The following is a 14,591-nucleotide window of genomic DNA, read 5'->3' as shown; positions in this document are numbered from 1 at the left end:
TGAAGTTATAGCAATTTAAATTTTTTTGGCGAGTAGTCAAATTTTGAGGCCTGGCCCCGCCCCTTCAACATATACGAAAACTCAGAATCCTCATCTCATTTTGTTCGCCCATCCCTCCTGAGCATTTTGACACAATTTTTGAGATGATGGTGCGAAAATTTATCGAGCAATCCAATCAGACACGGACCCTAAAAACGGCAAAAACGGCTAAAAATCGCCATTTAAACCCAAAATGGCCGACTTCCTGTTTGATATTGACCATACTTGCCAGAGACTTTTCTGTGCGGACTGGTGAGTACTACAAGTGTACCAAATTTCATAATTGTACGATAAACTAAGCTTTATGGAGAGGGGTTTTTTTCACTTTCTAGGGGGCGCTGTTCAGCCATTTTCTTTGCAATTTTTTTGGGACCATTAAAATATCAAATTTTTCACCAGGCCTGACATCTTTGCAAAATATTGTGAGTTTTGGGGTATGATAAGGTCCCCAAAAAGCCATTCAAAGCGGGCTAAGAATAATAAATAAAATTAAAGCTGCAAGCAGCGTCGTTCGGCCCTCGCAGCTCCGCGCCGCTCCGGTCTGGACGGCAGCCCGGGGCACCAGTACACGTCTGACAGAACAGAAACGTCAACCACCCCGACACCAGAAACCGCGAATGGCCTCCTAGTCCGCACCTCACCCTGACTCAGCATCCCCTCTGAGCTCACCATTAAATTGAATATTAAGATTACGGCGTTACGCCAGAATTCGCCATGGCATCAAAGCCCCTCCCTTTCTGGAAAGCTATCAGATCTGAATGGTCAATACAGCATCATGAAGACAGTGCATGACCTTTGTTTCATGTTGACTAAATTAGAGGGGACAAATATGGGCAGTTCACCATAAAACAATAGGCTTCCTGTAGTCAGGGGGCGGGGCTTAGGTGATGTCAGCTGTCCACATTGTCATTGTTTACAGATATGGTCAATGATCACACAGACAAAGTTCGAAAAAGATCTGATCATGCACATGGGAGTTATTAAGTCAAGTAAAGTAATGGCGAAAGGTCAAAGTTTGAGGCTTAGCCACGCCCACATCTTTCAACTTTTGAAAAATCCGACGGTTGAATTTTTTCCCCTATGTCTTAAGAGTATATAGCAGAAGTTTGAAGGCGATTGGTGAAAAGGGCGACGGAGCATCACTCTCCAAACAACGTGTGCGAAAACCACTAAATCGCGTACTTGGACCAAAATGGCCGACTTCCTGTGCAATGTTGTGCTTGGCTCCAAGAGACTTTTTTGTAGGTCCTGAGACACCACATTAGTGTACCAAATTTCGTAATCCTCAGTCAAAGCATGGCTTGGGGCTGATAGTTTAAATGGTCCTAGAGGCGCTATTTAAGACAATAGGCCACGCCCACAAACTTCAGCTATGGATATCTCTTGGGGCTCAGGCTAGGATCACTTACAAGAAGTTTCGTAGCGCTATCACAATAACTGAAGAAATGAGAGGCAAACGTATTTCCATGGCGTGATGGCGATTTTCACCATGCTGCCAAAGCCCCGCCTTTACTCGAAACCTGCCAGTACTGGATACCAAGTGACCTCAAGTTGTCTACTGCTATTTGCCAGAGATTATGGGTGATTGGGTAAAAGGAGTCCAATAGGAAGCTGTGGAAAAAAAGAGTGGCGTGGCGAAAGGTCAAAGTTTGAGGCTTAGCCACGCCCACACCTTTCAACTTTTGAAAAATCCGACGGTTGAATTTTTTCCCCTACGTCTTAAGAGTACATGGCAGAAGTTTGAAGGCGATTGGTGAAAAGGGCGACGGAGCATCACTCTCCAAACAACGTGTGCGAAAACCACTAATTTGAGTACTTGGACCAAAATGGCCGACTTCCTGTGCGACTTTGTTCTTGGCTCCAAGAGACTTTTTTGTAGGTCCTGAGACACCACATTAGTGTACCAAATTTCGTAATCCTCAGTCAAAGCATGGCTTGGGGCTGACAGTTTTAATGGCTCTAGGGGGCGCTATTTAAGAAAATAGGCCACGCCCACAAACTTCAGCTGTCTATTTCTCTTGGGGCTCAGACTAGGATCACTCACCAGAAGTTTCGTAGCGGTATCACGAAAACTGAAGAAATGAGAGGCAAATGTATTTCCTTGGCGTGATGGCGATTTTCGCCATGCTCCCAAAGCCCCGCCTTTTTTCAAAACCTAACTGTACTGGATACCAAGTGACCTCAACTTGTCTACTGCTATTTGCCAGAGATTCCTATTGATTGGGTAAAAGGAGTCCAATAGGGAGATGTGAAAAAAAGAGTGGCGTGGCGAAAGGTCAAAGTTTGAGGCTTAGCCACGCCCACACCTTTCAACTTTTGAAAAATCCGACGGTTGAATTTTTTCCCCTTCGTCTTAAGAGTATATAGCAGAAGTGTGAAAGTGATTGGTGAAAAGAGCAACGGAGCATCACTCTCCAAACAACGTGTGCGAAAACCACTAAATTGCGTACTTGGACCAAAATGGCCGACTTCCTGTGCGACTTTGCGCTTGGCTCCAAGAGACTTTTTTGTAGGTCCTGAGACACCACATTAGTGTACCAAATTTCGTAATCCTCAGTCAAAGCGTAGCTTGGGGCTATTAGTTTAAATGGTCCTAGGGGGCGCTATTTAAGAAAATAGGCCACGCCCACAAATTTCAGATCTCTATGTCGCTTGGGGGTCAGACTAGGATCACGCACCAGAAGTTTCGTAGCGATATCACGATAACTGAAGAAATGAGAGGCAAACATACTTCCATGGCGTGATGGCGATTTTCGCCATGCTCCTGAAGCCCCGCCTTTTTTTGAAACCTGCCAGTACTGGATACCAAGTGACCTCAAGTTGTCTACTGCTGTTTGCCAGAGATTCCTGCTGATTGGGTAAAAGGAGTCCAGTAGGGAGCTGTGAAAAAATGAGTGGCGTGGCGACAGGTCAAAGTTTGAGGCTTAGCCACGCCCACACCGTTAAACTTTTGAAAAATCCGACGGTTGAATTTTTTCCTCTTTGTCTTAAGAGTATATAGCAGACGTTTCAAGGAGATTGGTGAAAAGGGCGACGGAGCATCACTCTCCAAACAAGGTGTGCGAAAACCAGTAAATCGCGTACTTGGACCAAAATGGCCGACTTCCTGTGCGACTTTGCACTTGGGTCCAAGAGACTTTTGTGTAGGTCCTGAGACACCACATTAGTGTACCAAATTTCGTAATCCTCAGTCAAAGCATGGCTTGGGGCTGACAGTTTTAATGGTCCTAGGGGGCGCTATTTCAGAAAATAGGCCACGCCCACCGGATGTTCACATCAGATCTTTTGGGGGGCCAGACTAGGATCACTCACAAGAAGTTTCGTGATGATATCTTTAGAAATGACGAAATGGGAGGCAAACGTAAGGCCACGGCGGTACGCCTGACTTCGCCGCGCCGCCACAGCCCCGCCCTCTGCCGAAAACTCACATAATGTGACGCCAAGCAACCCCCAATTGTCTTGAGTTACCAGCTACAAATTTGTGGTGATTTAGTGAAATGGGGCAATTTGGGACCTTTCACAGTAAAACTTAACCTTTTTGGTCCTGAGGGGGCGGGGCTTGTGTGATGTCATCATGCGACCATTCAATTTACTTTGTGAGGTGATGACGAATGACCACAGAAAGTTTGGTAACTCTATTCCATTCAGTTATGAAGTTATAGCAATTTAAAAATTTTTGGCGAGTAGTCAAACTTCGAGGCCTGGCCCCGCCCCTTCAGTATTTACGAAAAGTCAATTTTATTGTCTCATTTTGTTCGCCCATCTCTTCTGAGCAATTTTACACAATTTTTGAGATGATCGTGCAAAAAATGATCGAGCAATCCAATCAGAAACGGACCCTAAAAACGGCCAAAACTGCAAAAAATCGCCATTTCAACCCAAAATGGCCGACTTCCTGTTTGATATTGACCATGCTTGCAAGAGACTTTTCTGTGCGGACTATTGAGTACTATAAGTGTACCAAATTTCATAACGGTACGATAAACTAAGCTTTATGGAGAGGGTTTTTTTTCATTTTCTAGGGGGCGCTGTTCAGCCATTTTCTTTGCGATTTTTTTGGGACCTTTAAAATATCAAATTTTTCACCAGGCCTGACAAGTGTGCAAAATATTGTGAGTTTTGGGGTATGTTAAGATCCCCAAAAAGCCATTCAAAGCGGCACCGGAATAATAAATAAAAAAAATAATTAAAGCTGCAAGCAGCGTCGTTCGGCCCTCGCAGCGAAGCTGCTCGCCCTCCTTCCGCACCCCCTCCGCTCCATCCCCTACGCTCTCCAAACCCAGCTCCGCGCTTCTCCGTCCTGGCCGGCAGCCGGGGGCACCAGGGCACGTCTGGCAGAACAGAAAGTCAACCACCCCGACACCAGAAACCGTGAACGGCCTCCTCGTCCACACCTCACCCTGACTCAGCATCCCCTCTGAGCCCACCATTACACGTCTCACCACTAGGAGATACTCTATCTTTACCACACTGGTGATGTGATGTTCAGTCTCGGGCAAATCGGAGGCTGTTTGTGGAAGTTACAGTCAAACGTAAGGTCACAGCGTCACGCCAGAAATCGCCATGGCATCAAAGCCCCTCCCTTTCTGAAAAGCTATCAGATCTGAATGGTCATTACAACATCATGAAGACAGTGCATGACCTTAGTGTCATGTTGACTTAATTAGAGGGGACAAATATGGGCATTTCACCATAAAACAGTAGACTTCCTGTAGTCAGGGGGCGGGGCTTAGGTGATGTCAGCTGTCCACATTGTCACTGTCTTCACATGTGGTCAGTGATCACACAGACAAAGTTTGACATTGATCTGATCATGCACATGGGAGTTATTAAGTCATGTAACGTAATGGCGACTGGTCAAAGTTTGAGGCTTAGCCACGCCCACACCTTTATACTTATTTAAAATCCGACGGTTGAATTTTTTCCTCTATGTCTTAAGAGTATATAGAAGGAGTTTGAAGGTGATCGGTGGAAAGGACGACGAGACATCATTCTCCTAATAACGTGTGCAAAAACCACTAAATCGAGTACTTGGACCAAAATGGCCGACCTCCTGTGCGACATTGTACTTGGCTCCAAGAGACTTTTTTGTAGGTCCTGAGACACTACATTAGTGTGCCAAATTTCGTGATCCTCAGTCAAAGCATGGCTTGGGGCTGATAGTTTTAATGGTCCTAGGGGGCGCTATTTCAGAAAATAGGCCACGCCCACAAACTTCAGCTGTCCAATTCTATTAGGGGTCAGAGTAAGATCACTCATCAGAAATTGTGTGGTGATGTCACAATGATTGAAGAAATGAGACACAAACGTATTTCCATGGCGTGATGGTGAATTTCGCCATGATCCCAAAGCCCCGCCTTTATTCGAAACCTGCCAGTACTATAGACCAAGTGACCTCAACTTGTCTGCTGCTATTTGCCAGTGAATGGTGGTGATTGGTTAAAAGGAGTCCAATAGGGAGCGGTGAAAAAAAAGAGTGGCGTGGCGACAGGTCAAAGTTTGAGGCTTAGCCACGCCCACACCTTTATACTTATTTAAAATCCGTAGGTTGAATTTTTTCCCCTTTGTCTTAAGAGTCTATAGCAGAAGTTTGAAGGTGATTGGTGAAAAGGGCGATGGTGCAACACTCTCCAAACAACGTGTGCGAAAACCACTAAATCGAGTACTTGGACCAAAATGGCCGACTTCCTGTGCGACTTGGTTCTTGGCTCCAAGAGACTTTTTTGTAGGTCCTGAGACACCACATTAGTGTACCAAATTTCGTAATCCTCAGTCAAAGCATGGCTTGGGGCTGACAGTTTTAATGCTCCTAGGGGGCGCTATTTCAGAAAATAGGCCACGCCCACCGGATTTTCACATCACATTTTTTGGGGGGCAGGACTAGGATCACTCCCAAGAAGTTTCGTGGCGATATCTTTAGAAATGACGAAATGGGAGGCAAACGTAAGGCCTAAGTGGTACGCCTGACTTCGCCGTGCCGCCACAGCCCCGCCTTCTGCAGAAAACTCCCATAAAGTGACGCCAAGCAACCCCAACTTGTCTTCAGTTAACTGGTACAAATTTGGGATGATTATTTGAAAGGGCGAATTTTAGAAAATTTCCCAGTAAAACTTGACCTTTTAAGTCCTGAGGGGGCGGGGCTTATGTGACATCATCAATCGACCATTCATTTGTCTTCGGGGGGCGATGACGATTGTCCACAGAAAGTTACTTTAACTGTAATTCTTTCATTTATGAAATTATAGCAATTTGAATTTTTTTGGCGAGTGCTCGAACTTTGAGGCCTGGCCCCGCCCCTTCAGTATTTACGAAAAGTCAATTTTATTTTCTCATTTGAATCGTCCATCGCTTCTGTTCGATTGCACACTATTTTTGAGACGATCGTGCGAAAAATGACCAAACTGTTCAACCAAATATAGACCCTAGAAATGGCCAAAATGGCTAAAATTCGCCATTTCAACCCAAAATGGCCGACTTCCTGTTTGATATTGACCATGGTTGCAAGAGACTTTTCTGTGCGGACTGTGGAGTACTACAAGTATACCAAATTTCATAACCGTACGATAAACTAAGCTTTATGGAGAGGGGTATTTTTCACTTTCTAGGGGGCGCTGTCCAGCCACTTTTTTACGAACTTTCACATCGCCAGTGAAATACGTAAATTTCACGCACTTTCTATATTGAGCCAGAATTTGGTGACTTTTTGAATATGCTAAGACCCCCTAAAGGCCATTCAAAGACGCGGAAGAAAAAAGAAAGAAAGAAAGAAAAAGAAAGAATAAACGGAGCAGATACAATAGGCCTTCGCAGCTTCACTGCTCGGGCCTAATTAAAGCTGCAAGCAGCGTCGTTCGGCCCTCGCAGCTCCGCGCCGCTCCGGCCTGGCCGGCAGCCCGGGGCACCAGGGCACCTCTGCAGAACACAAACGTCGACCACCCCAACACCAGAAACTGCTAACGGCCACCTTTTCCGCACCTCACCCTGACTCAGCATCCCCTTTGAGCCCACCATTATATTTTATGTCTCACCACTAGGGAATCCTCTATCTTTACCACACTGGTTGTGTGATGACAGTGACCAACTTTAATGCTATTCTGACCATGTTTTTTAAAGTTATCGAAGGATAACGTTATCTAGGTGGCTCTGTGACCAACTACAGAAAAGTCCCATTGAGGTCAGCTTTGGTGACTTTATATAACATTCACCAACCGTTTGTGCCTCATTGGCTAAAGGGCATGATTGTTCATTGCCATATTCAGTTTCGGGCAAATCGGAGGCCGTTTGTGGAAGTTACAGTCAAATGTAAGGTCATGGCGTCACGTCAGCATTCACCATGGCATCAAAGCCCCTCCCTTTCTGGAAAGCTATCAGATCTGAATGGTCATTAAAACATCATGAAGACACTGTATGACCTGAGTGTCATTTTCACTAAATTAGAGGGGACAAATATGGGCATTTCACCATAAAACAATAGACTTCCTGTTGTCAGGGGGCGGGGCTTAGGTGATGTAAGCTGTCCACATTGTCGTTGTCTTGAGATGTGGTCAGTGATCACACAGACAAAGTTTGAATTAGATCTGATCATGCACATGGGAGTTATTAAGTCAAGTAATGTCATGGCGAAAGGTCAAAGTTTGAGGCTTAGCCACGCCCACACCTTTATACTTATTTAAAATCCGACGGTTGAATTTTTTCCCCTTTGACTTAAAAGTACATAGCATAAGTTTGAAGTTGATCGGTGTAAAGGGCGACGGGCCATCAATGTCCAAACAACGTGTGCGAAAACCACTAAATCGAGTACTTGGACCAAAATGGCCGACCTCCTGTGCGAAATTGCGCTTGGCTCCAAGAGACTTTTTTGTAGGTCCACAGACTCTACATGAGTGTACCAATTTTCGTAATCCTCAGTAAAACCTTGTCTTGGGGCTGACAGTTTTAATGGTCCTAGGGGGCGCTATTTCAGAATATAGGCCACGCCCACAAATCTCAGCTGCCCAATTCTATTGGGGGTCAGACTAGGATCACTCACCAGACATTTTGTGGCGATGTCACGATAATTGAAGAAATGAGAGGCAAACGTATTGCCATGGCGTGATGGCGAATTTCGCCATGCTCCCAAAGCCCCGCCTTTTTTCAAAACCTGCCAGTACTGTAGACCAAGTGACCTCAACTTGTCAGCTGCTATTTGCCAGAGATTGCTGGTGATTGGGTAAAAGGAGTCCAATAGGGAGCTGTGAAAAAAAGAGTGGCGTGGCGACAGGTCAAAGTTTGAGGCTTAGCCACGCCCACACCTTTATACTTATTTAAAATCCGACGGTTGAATTTTTTACTTTATGTCTTAAGAGTATATAGCAGAAGTTTGAAGGCGATTGGTGAAAAGGGCGATGGAGCATCACTGTCCAAACAACGTGTGCGAAAACCAGTAAATCGCGTACTTGGACCAAAATGGCCGACTTCCTGTTCAACTTTGCACTAGGCTCCAAGAGACTTTTTTGTAGGTCCTGAGACACCACATTAGTGTACCAAATTTCGTAAACCTCAGTCAAAGCATGGCTTGGGGCTGACAGTTTTAATGATCCTAGGTGGCGCTATTTCATAAAATAGGCCACGCCCACCGGATGTTCACATCACATTTTTTGGGGGGCCGGACTAGGATCACTCCCAAGAGGTTTTGTGGCGATATCTCAAGAAATGATGAAATGGGAGGCAAACGTAAGGCCACATCGGTACGCCTGACTTCGCCGCGCCGCCACAGCCCCGCCTTCTGGAGAAAACTCCCATAAAGTGACGCCAAGCAATCCCAACTTGTCTTCAGTTACCTGCTACAAATATGGGGTGATTAGTTGAAAGGGCGAATTTTGGACAATTTCCCAGTAAAACTTGACCTTTTAAGGCCTGAGGGGGCGGGGCTTATGTGACATCATCAATCAACCATTCATTTGTCTTCGGGGGCGGATGACGATTGTCCATAGAAAATTACTTTAACTGTAATTCTTTCATTTATGAAATTATAGCAATTTGAATTTTTTTGGCGAGTGCTCGAACTTTGAGGCCTGGCCCCGCCCCTTCAGTATTTACGAAAAGTCAATTTTATTTGCTCATTTGATTCGTCCATCGCTTCTGTTCGATCGCCCACTATTTTTGAGACGATCGTGCGAAAAATGGTCAAATTGTTCAACCAAATGTAGACCCTAGAAATGGCCAAAACGGGGTCAAAATGGCCACTTTAGTCCAAAATGGCCGACTTCCTGTTTGATATTGACCATGGCTGCAAGAGGCTTTTCTGTGCGTATTGTTGAGTTCTACAGGTGCACCAAATTTCATCACTCTACTATGAAAAAAGGTCAATGCGGAGGGGTATTTTTAATTTTCCAGGGGGCGCTGTTGAAACATTTTTATACCAACTTTCACGTTGCCAGTGAAATACGTAAATTTCACGCACTTTCTATATTGGGCCAGAATTTGGTGACTTTTTGGATATGCTAAGACCCCCTAAAGGCCGTCCAAAGACGCGGAAGAAAAAAAAAGAAAAAAAAAGAAAGAAAAATTAAAGCTGCAAGCAGCGTCGTTCGGCCCTCGCAGCTCCGCGCCGCTCCGGCCTGGCCGGCAGCCCTGGGCACCAGGGCACGTCCGCAGAACACAAACGTCGACCACCCCAACACCAGAAACGGCTAACGGCCACCTTGTCCGCACCTCACCCTGACTCAGCATCCCCTTTGAGCTCTCCATTACATTTTATGTCTCACCACTAGGGAATCCTCTATCTTTACCACACTGGTGGTGTGATGACAGTGACCAACTTTAATGCTATTCTGACCATGTTTTTTAAAGTTATCGAAGGATAACGTTATCTAGGTGGCGCTGTGACCAACTACAGAAAAGTCCCATTGAGGTCAGCTTTGGTGACATTATATAACATTCACCAACCGTTTGTGCCTCATTGGCTAAAGGGCATGATTGTTCATTGCCATATTCAGTTTCGGGCAAATCGGAGGCCGTTTGTGGAAGTTACAGTCAAATGTAAGGTCATGGCGTCACGCCAGCATTCACCATGGCATCAAAGCCCCTCCCTTTCTGGAAAGCTATCAGATCTGAATGGTCATTAAAACATCATGAAGACAATGTATGACCTGAGTGTCATTTTCACTAAATTAGAGGGGACAAATATGGCCATTTCACCATAAAACAATAGACTTCCTGTTGTCAGGGGGCGGGGCTTAGGTGATGTCAGCTGTCCACATTGTCGTTGTCTTGAGATGTGGTCAGTGATCACACAGACAAAGTTTGAATTAGATCTGATCATGCACATGGGAGTTATTAAGTCAAGTAATGTCATGGCGAAAGGTCAAAGTTTGAGGCTTAGCCACGCCCACACCTTTATACTTATTTAAAATCCGACGGTTGAATTTTTTCCCCTTTGACTTAAAAGTACATAGCATAAGTTTGAAGGTGATCTGTGTAAAGGGCGACGGGCCATCAATGTCCAAACAACGTGTGCGAAAACCACTAAATCGAGTACTTGGACCAAAATGGCCGACCTCCTGTGCGAAATTTCGCTTGGCTCCAAGAGACTTTTTTGTAGGTCCAGAGACCCTACATGAGTGTACCAATTTTCGTAATCCTCAGTCAAACCTTGTCTTGGGGCTGACAGTTTTAAAGGTCCTAGGGGGCGATATTTCAGAATATAGGCCACGCCCACAAATCTCAGCTGCCCAATTCTATTGGGGGTCAGACTAGGATCACTCACCAGACATTTTGTGGCGATGTCACGATAATTGAAGAAATGAGAGGCAAACGTATTGCCATGGCGTGATGGCGAATTTCGCCATGCTCCCAAAGCCCCGCCTTTTTTCAAAACCTGCCAGTACTGTAGACCAAGTGACCTCAACTTGTCAGCTTTTATTTGCCAGAGATTGCTGGTGATTGCGTAAAAGGAGTCCAATAGGGAGCTGTGAAAAAAAGAGTGGCGTGGCGACAGGTCAAAGTTTGAGGCTTAGCCACGCCCACACCTTTATACTTATTTAAAATCCGACGGTTGAATTTTTTACTTTATGTCTTAAGAGTATATAGCAGATGTTTGAAGGCGATTGGTGAAAAGGGCGATGGAGCATCACTCTCCAAACAACGTGTGCGAAAACCAGTAAATCACGTACTTGGACCAAAATGGCTGACTTCCTGTGCAACTTTGCACTTGGCTCCAAGAGACTTTTTTGTAGGTCCTGAGACACCACATTAGTGTACCAAATTTCGAAATCCTCAGTCAAAGCATGGCTTGGGGCTGACAGTTTTAATGGTCCTAGGGGGCGCTATTTCATAAAATAGGCCACGCCCACCGGATGTTCACATCAAATTTTTTGGGGGGCTGGACTAGGATCACTCACAAGAGGTTTTGTGGCGATATCTTTAGAAATGACGAAATGGGAGGCAAACGTAAGGCCACGTCGGTACGCCTGACTTCGCCGCGCCGCCACAGCCCCGCCTTCTGGAGAAAACTCCCATAAAGTGACGCCAAGCAATCCCAACTTGTCTACAGTTACCTGCTACAAATATGGGGTGATTAGTTGAAAGGGCGAATTTTGGACAATTTCCCAGTAAAACTTGACCTTTTAAGGCCTGAGGGGGCGGGGCTTATGTGACATCATCAATCAACCATTCATTTGTCTTCGGGGGGCGATGACGATTGTCCATAGAAAATTACTTTAAATGTAATTCTTTTATTTATGAAATTAAAGATATTTGAATTTTTTTGGCGAGTGCTCGAACTTTGAGGCCTGGTCCCGCCCCTTCAGTATTTACGAAAAGTCAGTTTTATTTTCTCATTTTAATCGTCCATCGCTTCTGTTCGATCGCACACTATTTTTGAGACAATCGTGCGAAAAATGACCAAACTGTTCAACCAAATATAGAGCCTAGAAATGGCCAAAACGGGGTAAAAATGGCCACTTTAGTCCAAAATGGCCGACTTCCTGTTTGATATTGACCATGGGTGCAAGAGGCTTTTCTGTGCGTATTGTTGAGTTCTACAGGTGTACCAAATTTCATCACTCTACTATGAAAAAAGGTCAATGCGGAGGGGTATTTTTAATTTTCCAGGGGGCGCTGTTGAAACATTTTTATACCAACTTTCATGTTGACAGTGAAATACGTAAATTTCACGCACTTTCTATATTGGGCCAGAATTTGGTGACTTTTTGGATATGCTAAGACCCCCTAAAGGCCACCCAAAGATGCGGAAGAAAAAAAAAGAAAATTAAAGCTGCAAGCAGCGTCGTTCGGCCCTCGCAGCTCCGCGCCGCTCCGGCCTGGCCGGCAGCCCGGGGCACCAGGGCACGTCCGCAGAACACAAACGTCGACCACCCCAACACCAGAAACTGCTAACGGCCACCTTGTCCGCAACTCACCCTGACTCAGCATCCCCTTTGAGCCCACCATTATATTTTATGTCTCACCACTAGGGAATCCTCTATCTTTACCACACTGGTGGTGTGATGACAGTGACCAACTTTAATGCTATTCTGACCATGTTTTTTAAAGTTATCGAAGGATAACGTTATCTAGGTGGCGCTGTGACCAACTACAGAAAAGTCCCATTGAGGTCAGCTTTGGTGACATTATATAACATTCACCAACCGTTTGTGCCTCATTGGCTAAAGGGCATGATTGTTCATTGCCATATTCAGTTTCGGGCAAATCGGAGGCCGTTTGTGGAAGTTACAGTCAAATGTAAGGTCATGGCGTCACGCCAGCATTCACCATGGCATCAAAGCCCCTCCCTTTCTGGAAAGCTATCAGATCTGAATGGTCTTTAAAACATCATGAAGACACTGTATGACCTGAGTGTCATTTTCATTAAATTAGAGGGGACAAATATGGGCATTTCACCATAAAACAATAGACTTCCTGTTGTCAGGGGGCGGGGCTTAGGTGATGTCAGCTGTCCACATTGTCGTTGTCTTGAGATGTGGTCAGTGATCACACAGACAAAGTTTGAATTAGATCTGATCATGCACATGGGAGTTATTAAGTCAAGTAATGTCATGGCGAAAGGTCAAAGTTTGAGGCTTAGCCACGCCCACACCTTTATACTTATTTAAAATCCGACGGTTGAATTTTTTCCCCTTTGACTTAAAAGTACATAGCATAAGTTTGAAGGTGATCGGTGTAAAGGGCAACGGGCCATCAATGTCCAAACAACGTGTGCGAAAACCACTAAATCGAGTACTTGGACCAAAATGGCCGACCTCCTGTGCGAAATTGCGCTTGGCTCCAAGAGACTTTTTTGTAGGGCCAGAGACCCTACATGAGTGTACCAATTTTCGTAATCCTCAGTCAAACCTTGTCTTGGGGCTGACAGTTTTAATGGTCCTAGGGGGCGCTATTTCAGAATATAGGCCACGCCCACAAATCTCAGATGCCCATTTCTATTGGGGGTCAGACTAGGATCACTCACCAGACATTTTGTGGCGATGTCACGATAATTGAAGAAATGAGAGGCAAACGTATTGCCATGGCGTGATGGCGAATTTCGCCATGCTCCCAAAGCCCCGCCTTTTTTCAAAACCTGCCAGTACTGTAGACCAAGTGACCTCAACTTGTCAGCTGCTATTTACCAGAGATTCCAGGTGATTGGGTAAAAGGAGTCCAATAGGGAGCTGTGAAAAAAAGAGTGGCGTGGCGAAAGGTCAAAGTTTGAGGCTTAGCCACGCCCACACCTTTATACTTATTTAAAATCCGACGGTTGAATTTTTTCCTCTATGTCTTAAGAGTATATAGCAGAAGCTCGAAGGCGATTGGTGAAAAGGGCGACGGAGCATCACTCTCCAAACAACGTGTGTGAAAACCACTAAATCGCGCACTTGGACCAAAATGGCCGACTTCCTGTGCGACTTTGCACTTGGCTCCAAGAGACTTTTTTGTAGGTCCTGAGACACCACATTAGTGTACCAAATTTCGTAATCCTCAGTCAAAGCATGGCTTGGGGCTGACAGTTTTAATGGTCCTAGGGGGCGCTAATACAGAAAATAGGCCACGCCCACAAACTTAAGCTGACCTTTTCTATTGGGGGTCAGACTAGGATCACTCACAACAATGGTCGAGGTGATATCACGATAAATGAAGAAATGAGAGGCAAACGTATTTCCATGGCGTGATGGCGAATTTCGCCATGCTCCCAAAGCCCCGCCTTTTTGCAAAACCTTCCAGTACTGGAGACCAAGTGACCTCAACTTGCCTGCTGCTATTTACCAGAGATTCCTGGTGATTGGGTAAAAGGAGTCCAATAAGGAGCTGTGAAAAAAAGAGTGGCGTGGCGAAAGGTCAAAGTTTGAGGCTTAGCCACGCCCACACCTTTATACTTATTTAAAATCCGACGGTTGAATTTTTTCCTCTATGTCTTAAGACTATATAGCAGAAGTTTGAAAGTGATTGGTGAAAAGGGCGACGGAGTATCACTCTCCAAACAACGTGTGTGAAAACCACTAAATCGCGCACTTGGACCAAAATGGCCGACTTCCTGTGCGACTTTGCACTTGGCTTCAAGAGACTTTTTTGTA

Source organism: Nothobranchius furzeri, chromosome 13 (assembly GCF_043380555.1).
Source record: "Nothobranchius furzeri strain GRZ-AD chromosome 13, NfurGRZ-RIMD1, whole genome shotgun sequence".
NCBI lineage: Eukaryota > Metazoa > Chordata > Actinopteri > Cyprinodontiformes > Nothobranchiidae > Nothobranchius > Nothobranchius furzeri.
This window is presented reverse-complemented; position numbering follows the sequence as displayed.